Genomic DNA, 12,070 nt, shown 5'->3' with positions numbered 1-12,070 from the left:
GACTAAACTTGTACTTTAACATTCACATAAATATAAAATTAATTGTTGTAAGAGTAATTATTTTAAATGATAAAACCACTGAAAATATTTTCAAATATAGCAAAATGTCACAATCTGTCTATCGTAGTAGATCGCAATAGACATCTATATAAATATCTATTGCAGTCTATCATCTAATATTTAAATCAAACAATATTACTTACAAAATTATAAAAGTTTCAAATATATAAGCAAATAACGAAATTTGAAATCTTTATTAAAATTTCTTAAAATAAAAGTTAAAACAATTAGTTTTGTTAAAACAATTTATTAAATACTAAAAGTTATTTATATACGTGTATGAAGGAGAGAAAAAACTAAGGTAAATTTACATTCAACAGGAATCCAATACTTGAAAGGGGGTACAGTCCACTTTGGATTGATCCATGACCACTCAAACAAGGTTTATACCGTGTATATATATACACAATCAAAATCAATTGAGGGGGTCATGTGCCCTACATATTGATCTATTCATAGATTGATTATTATAGATAGTGGTTATCACAGACGATAGATTATAATAGTTTATATATTATAATAGTGTGTTTGGGTCCATACTATTTTAGTATTTGTTATCACAATAATCTTTGTTACTTATGAGGAGAGATGATAACAGCTATGATAGATAATAGTTCACTCCACCCAAAGCAAGTTGGGGCTCAAACACCCCCTTAAATTTTGATATAGGTTATATTGCAAATTTGGCCCTTATAGTGTGAATAAAGTTAGAATTTAGTTCTTATGGTTTACTATTAGAACTTAGTCACTATGATTCGATAAATCCTTGTAAATAGTTTCTGAAACAAAGTTACTTATGATTGTTTTATTAAATCATCAAAACTATTTATGAGATTTTATCAAACTATTAGGAATTAAATTCAAACTTTCTCCAAATCATGGAAATCAAATTTGTAATTTAACCTAAAACTTTAAGCTAATGGGTTATGGAAAGAAGTTCAAACCAGTTGTCATTGTGATATGAATCGCTTAGACATCAAATTATTATCTATATTTTATTTAATAATTTTGATGTGTTTTTAGCATTTTTCAATTTTGTCATTTTTATGACATTAAAGTAGAGATAACTTAGTCTTTTTATGTTGCGTTAGAGTTTTTATTGAGAGGCTATTGAAACCTTGCTATTAGATTGTTTTAATCAGATTACGATGAATTGAGTTTTAGCCTTTATGCTTGTTTTCACGGTCAGAGAGCTTCTTTAATTTGCAATTCATTTGAGACATGTTAAGAACATTCAAATGGGATTGACATCTGTCTTGTGGAGTATTTGAATCTTAGGCTAGGGAACTTGTTCTTTGTTTCAAGATATTTGATTTTAAAGCAATCCGTGACTAACCCAATCTTTAGGATTGAAATCATATTGATTTGAGGGTTTTAGTGATTGAGAATTAGGGGTTCTCCCAAAAGGGTTTCTAATTCTAATTCACTAGAGTTTTCATATTATTTGGTATCAGAGTGCTCTAGATCGGATATATCCTGTGAGTACTATTTAGAATTTTATCTTCAGACTTTGTTTTGGTTGAAAAAAAGAAAATTGTGAAAAAAGAAGATAAGTCGGGGCTGTCATTGGAATTCAAAAGAAAAAAAAAAGTCGATCGATATTGTGGAATTAAAAAAAAATGAGTTGTGGATCAATCAACTATAGACTCGAGAAGGAGTAGAATTGAAATGGAGGGGAAAGAAAAAGAATAAATTTTGTTGGCATGCCCGAAGATTCAATCGAAATCAGGAAAAAAACAAAGAAGAAAATTGAAAAAAAAAAATTGAAGGTGAGGCTGCAAAACGTGAAAATTAGAGGGAAAAAATTCCAAGCAGATACACGTCAAGCAACCACGTCAATTAAGCAGCTAATTTTTCATGAGTTTAGGTGAATTTCGCAAGTCATGTATACACAAGAAAGAGTTTTGAAGAATAGTTGTCATGTTTGATTGAAACATGCTTCAGTTGTTCTCTGGAAGTAATTCAAATCCAGACGAGTATCTTTTTTTAGAGGAAGAAATCAATGTTATATTTGATCACCAACAGTGAAAAGAGAAAGGTAAAACTTATCGCTTCTACATTTGAAGATTGTGCACTAATATGGTGGAATAATTTATTGTCGAATAAGAGAAGAAGCAAAAATCATGTAATACCCTCATGGAAAGAAATCAAGATTCTCATGAAGAACCATTTTATACCTAAATCTTTCCACAAATTGCGAACTTTGAAACAAGGGAACAAAAGTGTGGAAAGGTACTATGAAGAGATATCACAATTGCTTGAGGAGATGATCATATATGAGGATGAGGAAGCTACCATCAATCGTTCTATAAAGAACTTAGTGAAAAGATTGTTCATATACTTGTCGATCATGAAGAAATTCAACCATGTGAGGATTTGGAAGAAATGGTGCACATTGCCATCAACATTGAATGACAACTCCAAAGGAAATCTTTGAAGTACACTAAATCTAAGCCCAATTCCAATGACACCACACTAGTGGAAAAAGTTAGTTTATCTACTGATGCGTTAATAACATGCGATGAGTTGATAGGACTATTATGGTTTAACGCTTAGTTTTATCTAGTCAAACCCAAGTGCAAATTCAACCAGAGTCCTCAGGGTCGAACGCAAGGATTGCTTGTTAACGTGCGATGAAACTAAAGATATGATCGTAGTGCAAATTAAACGTTCAAAATGGTTGAATGGATGAGGTATTTTAAATCTAGGTATGATGCGATGAAAATTATGTCTAAATGACTCGGTGTGAATTTGGTGACAGATATATGATGAATGGGTTGAAAGAATTATCACCAACACTTCCTAAATAACTAAGTGGATTGTGTGATCAAGCGATGCACTCAATGTAACATCCATCACTTCTTAGTGTATCTAGCCACATTATATTATTTCTAAGATGCACGTGATGAGTGCAATGTGCTGAGGATATACGTATTTCTAAGAAATATCCTCTTTTATTTTATGCGATCTAAATCTAAGGTCTTTAAAACTTAGATTAAATGTACTTATAACCATCTCTCAATCGATTCAAGCAAGTCATATATGAAGGAAATCAAACATGAGGATTTCCATGAGCAGCGAAATGATTGTTTCAAATTCCATTCAAAATTGAACATATACAATTATAGAACACAAAAAGAAACTAACTGGTTATGCACAATACGAAATTACGGCATGCTTTAAGATAAGATCAAGAGATAGAGTATCATACCTTTGATGACTTATTCTTCAAACTCCCTTAGTCACGAACGCTCGTTCAATCTTCAAGACAGCGATACACGAACGCTCGGACACAATGATTGCAACACAACACGATCAACAGCGAACACTACATGAGCAATGCGAACACACAACGAACGACTTCAAAACCTCGAACTTAGTCGAGTAGAGTGAGGACACCACCACAATGGTTACCTTGGTATTCTCAATATGAGAATTCAGAAGTGTAGGCTCTGTATGATCTTGGTTAGAGGAAGAGACTGGAGGAACAATAATCATTTAGACAATTGAGCAAGTGGGAGATGAGAAGTATCTATCGTATAAATGAATGCTTGATCGTGTAAAAGAAGGTAGCCAATTGTATAGACAACGCCCTGCGATCATTTAGCTACGACCAGCTGAGTGAACTATCGTATAGTAACACTCCACGATCGTTTAGTCTCTTTATCAGCTATCATTTAGTGAAACCATTTCATTTGACAACATTCTATGAGTTCCTTTCCGAAAGTAGTAACTCTCCTAATTTTAGGAAAACATTTTTTCTTTTATGTCACGGTTACCATAAAACCACCAGTAACCTCTCACTCAATTGGTTATTAGAGAAAAATAGATAATATCCAATAATTAATATTATTATAAATAAATATGACAACCAACTTACCATACTATATTTATAACCTATAGTTTTAATATTTTATCTCATGAAACATATAAACCATAGTACTTTTTCTATTTTATGGTACTTAATGTTAATCACGTTTACATTAATCTTCCACTTGATGTATCTCATACATCACACTGATTATATCATATATAATCAAATTTTCTCTTGTCAATTCGAACGTTTCAAATCAACCCCAAGAACTGATTCTTGACTTGAATCCATTGAGCTACCAAGGGGACCTTATGGATCTACAGCTTGAAGCTCCAACGGTATGTGAATAGCTGACTAAACTCTTTAGTCACGGAATCCACCATCTGTTAACTCTCGGGCACTCCATTAAAGATCGACAGCTGCACTCTCCTCATTATAGATATATTTTGTGTCCATATCAACTAATCAATAGTGCGATAACCCTTCACAGATCGCTCGTAAGTACAGTTGGGCCAATATACCGTTTTGCCCCTGTAGTTATATCTAACTTCTTAAGTACCACTGATCCCTCTAATGAACATAAGTCATAGTCCTACTATGACTGAGTCATCACTTCCAAAGAGATGTTGTGGCCACTATGTTTAAGACCCGAAATCAACCCTTAAGGGAGCAATCTATCTACATACCCCTGCTTCGAGGAATAAGTGAATTCCATCTTATGTAACTGAGTTCCCAACTCCCAAATCAGATAAATCCCCAAAAAGGTAGGCATTTTGAGTTGGCAATCTGGTCACTCTCACCCATACTAATCAAAGGACTGCCCTCAAAGGCATGAGTTCTCAAAACACTCAGGATTAAGGTCATGTCACCTATGGTCGTTTAGGTGAGATGTAAGTCTCAAGTATCAACAACGTTATATAAAGAGATTAGTCATCTCGTGGTCCGGTCTTATACAAACTCTTTATATAGAGCACCACCCTTGCATGTCTCCACGTGAGTGGTCAGGATCTACCATCTGTAGTAGTTCACAACACTTGCAAACCTCTAAAAAGCAGGCTGTATCTGTAGTGTCACCAGGATCATGTATCCTCCCTTAATCCTTATACTACAGACCTTTTTTAGGTTATCACTTAAGACATGATCCACTCGAATATCTCATATACATGCTTAAGGTAACATACAATAACCATGGAGCTTTGTTTATTGAATATGAGTAAATGCAAAATAAAATAACTCTTATTTTATTCATAACAATGTGTACAGTTTATAAACTACGAGACTCCAGGAGAATTAGGACACCAATCTCATTCATCTCCCACTTGTCTTAATGCCTCAGAAGACTAATGTACAATACATGAAAAATACAAGTACAACATACAATAAACTAGGGCATACTTTATACCCCAGTATCATCTCCCACTTGCTCTAGACAATATGCCACATGTCTCATAGACCCAGACTTTCTAGATGACCCTCGAACACTTTAGCTGTGAGAGCCTTTATAAACGGATCAGCAACGTTGTGCTCCAACGCGATCTTCGTGACTATCACATCACCGCGATGCACAATCTCCCTGATCAAATGATATTTCCGTTCGATATGCTTGCCTCTACGATGACTCCGAGGTTCCTTCGAATTTGACACAGCCCCACTATTATCACAATAAAGGGTGATCAACGAATCCGTATTTGGAACAACTTCCAAATCTATAAATAATATCCTCAGCCAAACAACCTTCTTAGTTGCTTCACAAGCGGTTACGTATTCAACTTTCATAATGGAGTCAACGATGCATCCTTGCTTAATGCTTCGCCATACTACAGTCCCTCCATTTAGAGTGAACAGTGAACATTAACCCCGATGTCGATTTACGAGAATCTCTATTAGCCTGAAAGTCAGAGTCTGTGTATCCTTTAAGGATCAAATCCTTATCTCCATACATGAGCATGTAGTCCCTTGTTCTCCAAAGATACTTGAGGATCGTTTTGACCACCGTCTAGTGATCTAATCTTGGATTGGACTGATAACGACTGACAATCCCTACTGCATAGCAAATGTTGAGTCTGGTACACAACATTGCATACATTAAGCTTCCTACAGCTGAAGTATAGGAATCCGTCTCATCTCCTCAACCTCTTGAGTTGTCTTAGGACATTGATCCTTAGACAAAATGATTCTATGCCTGAAGGGTAATAAACCCCTTTTGGAATCCTGCATCCTGTACCTGATCAATATTTGATCGATGTATGATGCCTGAGACAAGGTTGACCTCTTGTTCTTGCAATCCGAATGATCTGGATCCCTAGAACATACTGCGTCTCACCCAAATCTTTCATTTGAAACTGGGTGGCTAGCCACTTTTTAATGTCAGTAAAAAACCCTACATCATTCTCAATGAGTAGGATATCATCCACATACAATACCAGAAAAATTACTGATCTGTTGATGATCTTCTTATAAACGCAAGGCTCATCAACGTTATAATCAAAGCTAAACGATTTGATCGCACTGTCAAATCTAATGTTCCACAATCTAGACGCTTATTTTAGCCCCTAAATGGACCTATTAAGCTTGCAAACTCTTTGCTCTTGATCTGAAACTATGAACCCCTCTAGTTGAGCCATGTAGATGGTCTCCTCAAGATTACCGTTAAGAAAAGTAATTTTGACGTCCATTTGCCATATCCATAATCATAAAATATGGCCATGGACAGGAGTATTCTGATAGACTTCAGCATGACAACAGGTGAGAAAGTTTTCTCACAGTCCACTCCCTTGACCTGGGTATAACCCTTTGTCACGAATCTAGCCTTAAAGGTTTGCACTTTTCCATCTACACCTCGTTTTCGCTTGTAGATCTACTTACACCCTATAGGTTTTACACCATCAGGTTGGTCCACAAGTTCCTAGACTTTATTGAAGTACATAGACTCCATTTCCTAGTTCATGGCTTTAATCCACTCATCTTTGTCAACATCCTCCATCGCTTGCTTATAAGACAATGGATCCTCGACCCCATCATCAGAAATGATGTTTTGGGCTTCAGTCAAATCCATGTAGCATTTCGGTGGGTTCATAACCCTCCCACTACGTCGAGGCAGTCTCAACTCTTGAGATGGTCGAATAGATATAATGACCTCAACAACTCTTGTTGATCTGTCAGTCTATTCAACAATTCTTGTTGAACCCTCGGTAGTCTCAGTCTCATTAGAAATCTCACGTAAAACAAGCTTACTTCGTGGTTTATGAACCCTGATGTGGTCTTCTTCTAAGAAGATAGCATTTGTAGAAACAAACACTTGTTTCACTCAGATCATAGAAGTATTCACCCCTCGTTTCCCCAAGGTAGCCTACAAAGAGGCAAACTTTTGAACGTGGTTCCAACTTCTTCGGGTTAGTCATAAGCACATGGGCCTGACACCCCCAAATCCTGAAGTGACGTAAACTACCTTTATGGCCTCTCCACAACTCAAAAGGTGTTTCATAAACACTTTTCGAGGGAACATTGTTCAAAATATAGCATGCAATCTCCATTGCAAAACCCCAAAACAAATCTGGAAGATGAGCATAACTCATCATAGACCGAATCATGTCCAACAAGGTTCTATTTCTCCTTTCTGATACACTATTCTGCTGAGGTGTACCTAGGGCCGAGAGTTGGGACGTAATTCCATGTTTTATCATATAGTTTTGGAATTGAAGGTCCATATACTCTCCACCACAATCAGATCGTAGTATTTTTATCTTCTTACCTAACAAGTTTTCAACTTCAACCCTATACTCTTTGAACTTATCAAGGGCTTTAGACTTACGTTGCATTAGGTAAAGATATTCGTACCTTGAATAATCATCTATGAAAGAGATGAAATGTTCATACCCACCTCGAGCCTTAACACTCATCGGACCATAGAGGTCTGAATGTACAAGCTCCAAGGCTTCCTTGGTTCTATAACATTTTCTAGTAAAAGGTCGTTTGGTCATCTTGCCTTCGAGGCATGATTCACACACCGGCAATGAGTTTTCTTCTAAACTCTTTAGAAGTCCACATTTCACCAACTACTCAATCCTATTGAGGTTGATGTGACCTAATCTTAGATGCCAAAGATGGGCGTTTTCCTTTAGAGAAACCTTTGGTCTTTTAGCTGTTGTTGCCATACTGAACATTTTAGTATTAAACAAGGCTTTTATGACTAACGGCCTAAGTACATACAAGTTATTTTCCATTGAACCAAAACCAATCTCCATCCCATTCTTGAAAATAAAACCTTTACTCTTAGAAAAGGAGATAGTATAACCTTGTTCAATGAGACAAGAAATCGAGATTATGTTTCTCTTGGTATGAGGAACTGTGAAAACATTATTTAGTAACAGATAATGTTTCTTGTCCAAAAATAACTTTAGCCTATATACAGCAACATCTGAAACAACCTCACAAGTGCCGACTTGAAGAGTCAACTCTCCCTATGGCAACGTTTGCTAGGAACTAAATCCTTGATAAAAGAAACTGACGTGATTAGTAGTACCCAAATCAAGGACCCCGGTAGAATCATCATTCTCTACCAAATATGTCTCTAAGACCAATAAATAATATTTACTGTCTTTAGACATCCCCCTCTTTTGAAGAGTAGTGGGATCAGAATCAGAACCTAAATAAACTCCAAGTTCAATTTCAGAGAAACACTTCTTGTCGATGAACTTCAACAGAGTCAGCAACACTTGCTTTCTCTTCCTGGAGATTAACTTAGGAACTGACACTATTGGCATTGTCATCCATCCCTCTGTGCTCAAAAAGTAAGAACTGACGTTCAAGCAATTCTTGCAACGAGTTCATGATCTCACGTGCAATGACCATGTACTCTAAAGGAAATCGTGCATGAGGATTTCCATAAGCAGCGAAAAGATCATTCCAAATTATAATCATATATGAACTTTACAAATACAATCATAAAAAAAAAACATACGGTTATGCATTCATTACAGAAATTACAGCATGATAATACAAATGATCAAGAAGAAACTCTACACACATTTGTAGACTCATCGCCCAGCTCCTTGATCACGAACGCTCGAACATAGCAACACCTAAACACTTGTCCAACATGACCGCTACACTGCACGAACACCACGCACTCGAACTCAGCAATTGCCTCGGTCACGAACTCCCCAACAACACGAACAACCTCCACAGAACCTTGATGGCGTCGAGTTGAGTATGACACCACCAAGAAGGCTACCTTGATATTCTCGGTGTGAGAATCCAAAGGGTGGGTTCTATGTGGACTTGATTTGAGGCAGAAGATGGAGGAATCAACAATCGTGTAAACGAATGAGCAAGTGGGAGAAGACAAAACCTATCGTATAGGTCGATGCCCAATCGCTTAACAAAAGCTAAGTGATTGTCTAGCAAAAGCTAAACGATTGTTTAGCTCATCGTTTAGCTGTGTCTCTGTCGTCTACAAACACTACACGATCATTTAGCTCGCTCCAAGTTGTCGCTTAGTAAATCCTATTTACTTGACAACTTCTATGAGATTCCAAGAGAAAAAAATCTCAAAAAAAAAATTTCAACCTTACTAAAATTAGGAAAACAATTTTCCTTTTATCTCACGGTTACCATGAAACCACCAATAATCTCCCACTCAAATGGTTATTAGAGAAAAAGAATTAATTATCCAATAATTAATATTATTATAAATATAAATGATAACTAACTTACCATAATATATTTATAATCTATAGTTTTAATATTTCATCTCATGAAACATATAAACCATAGCTCTTTTTCTATTCCATGGCACTTAATGTAAATCTTATTTACATTAATCCTCCACTAGATGTATCTCATACATCATACCGATTATTATCATATATAATCGAATTACCTCTTGTCAATTTAAACATTTCAAATCAACACTAAGAATTGATCCTCAACTGAATCCATTGAGCTACCAAGGGGACTTTATGGACCTGTAGCTCGAAGGTCCAACGGTACATGACTAACTGACTAAACTCTTTAGTCATGGGATCCACCATCTGTTAACTACCAGGCACTTGATGCGTTATTTTATGTGGTGAATTAATGAAAGAAATTGTAGTGATGGAAAAATGCGTTGTGCAACAAGTTTTTTTAGTAGAACCCAAGTATAAATCCTATTGAGTTTTCTGGTAAGTCCAGGGTCAAACTCAGGGACTAAGAAAAAAAATATGCGATAATAATTTTTAAGATGAGTTTGTGGTAACCAATAAATCAAAGATTTGTTGGGTTGTTGTTTACAGTATCAAATGTATGTGGTGGAGTTAAGAAAATAGTCAATATTATGGAAGATGCGATGAATATACGGAGGAACGGGTTGGGAAGGGGTTCAACTAACACTTCCTAGGATTGCGTTCATGTTATATGATCATGCAACACACATACAATAGCAAATCATCTCTCAATGCAAATGCTGGGACTTCTAGTTTTAGAACGCATGTGATATATGCCAAGAAGTCTATAGGACCTACACATAAGCCTCTATTATTGTTTATGCGATGACGAATGACATACACACATACAAGGCGACTGCATAATACCATAACCTATCTTTAGGGTGCATGCGATGCATGTTGGCAAACAGAACTTATCTCTAAGTCCCTATCTCTTACTTATGCAGATCTAATCTTGCTCTCTCGTGTCTAAATTCTAACCTAGCTCTCTCAAGTCTTAGGTTCTTTCTTTAGACTCTCTCTCGAGTAGCTCTAAAAGGGTGTTGGGCGCAACATAAGACAAGATAATTGCATGCAATGAAGATCCTAGGTCATGTTAGCTAAGTTCTTCTCAACCCATTCACTAGATTTAGCTACTCATGCGTGTTTGTAAGAGAGTGAACAAATGTAGATAAGCAAGTTCCATTTTATAGATATAGAATTGAAATACAAAATAACAATGCAGAATAAGAATAAAGAGCCTGGTAGCAATCTCTTACTTCCCAAGGCTTTTACACTGTTCTTCTATACTCTGCTTAAAAGATAATCTTGCTCTCGCAAGAGTCAGCCCTCTCTCTACTTTTCCACGCCTCATGGGTTCTCTCTTGAGCTGACTAGGGCAATCTTCTGGCGTCTTTTTCCTTCTCCTGTTCCACCTTCTAAGTAAAATAAAAACTATGAACAAGACTACATCTATTTATAGAGAAAATTATCTAACTGTCGAATTCCATCACTGAAAGTGGCCTCTGGTATTTATAGAGCTTCAGAGTGAAAGACTTATTCTCTCTTATAATTGCACTGAAGGGATGACATTAATTCTTTGTCTGATGCACTGAATATTTGTCACCGAAAAATTGAGTGTACTTGCTACAATAGATCGTTAACGACTTGTCAACTTAATTCGGAATCGACCGTCATCAGCTTTCTGTCCTATCGTGATTTGTTATGCTTTTCACCCAGATGCGCCCACCATGATATGCCGGCTCTAAGCGGCAACCTTCTCGAGCAGATATTTGCGAGCGCAAATGATTGTATAGCCTTGCGTTAACGCAATCTCTTAATACGCTCGACCGTTGATTTCTTTGGATCACACTTTCTACCTTGCGTCAATGCATATTCTACACAAAAATACATAAGTTAACTGTTTCAATGCGATGGACGCATGCGACCTCAATATTATGAACTTAATACTTTTTTTGGACGCAATCTTATATATTTTTATCATCGCAAGTCTGTATTGTTTAATAACTTAGCACTGCAATAACGTGCATTTCTGCCCGTTATCACACCCCCAAATTTAAACAATGCTTGTCCTTAAGCATAAGCTAAAGATTTCCTTTAGAAAGTCGACCACCTTCTCTTTCCCTAGATTTCTCAAGGATGCCTTATTCAAACCTATACACAAAAATTTCCTTAATTCTTATCCAGGTTTTTTCGTAAAATATTTCTAAAATTTAGGGACCGTAAGTTTAACCTTGAAAAAGACTTTACTAGATTCCAGGACATCGCATGATTTATTTCAACAAAACTTTTTTCATTGGGGTGTTAAATGATTTTTTTATCCTTGCATATTTTAGACATTATTTTTTTTCTCTAACCTTGTGCCAATCCAAGTGCCACTTATTTTATCTAAAATATTAGTAGAGTTGCGGTCATTTATTTATGCGTTGATCATGATTCCTACCTTTCTTTTGGCTTGCCCCCACATGTGTCATGCGGACATCCAACTACG

This window comes from Benincasa hispida, chromosome 2 (genome assembly GCF_027475165.1).
Source record: "Benincasa hispida cultivar pf3 chromosome 2, pf3_genome.v1.1, whole genome shotgun sequence".
In the NCBI taxonomy this organism is placed as follows: Eukaryota; Viridiplantae; Streptophyta; class Magnoliopsida; order Cucurbitales; family Cucurbitaceae; genus Benincasa; species Benincasa hispida.
This window is presented reverse-complemented; position numbering follows the sequence as displayed.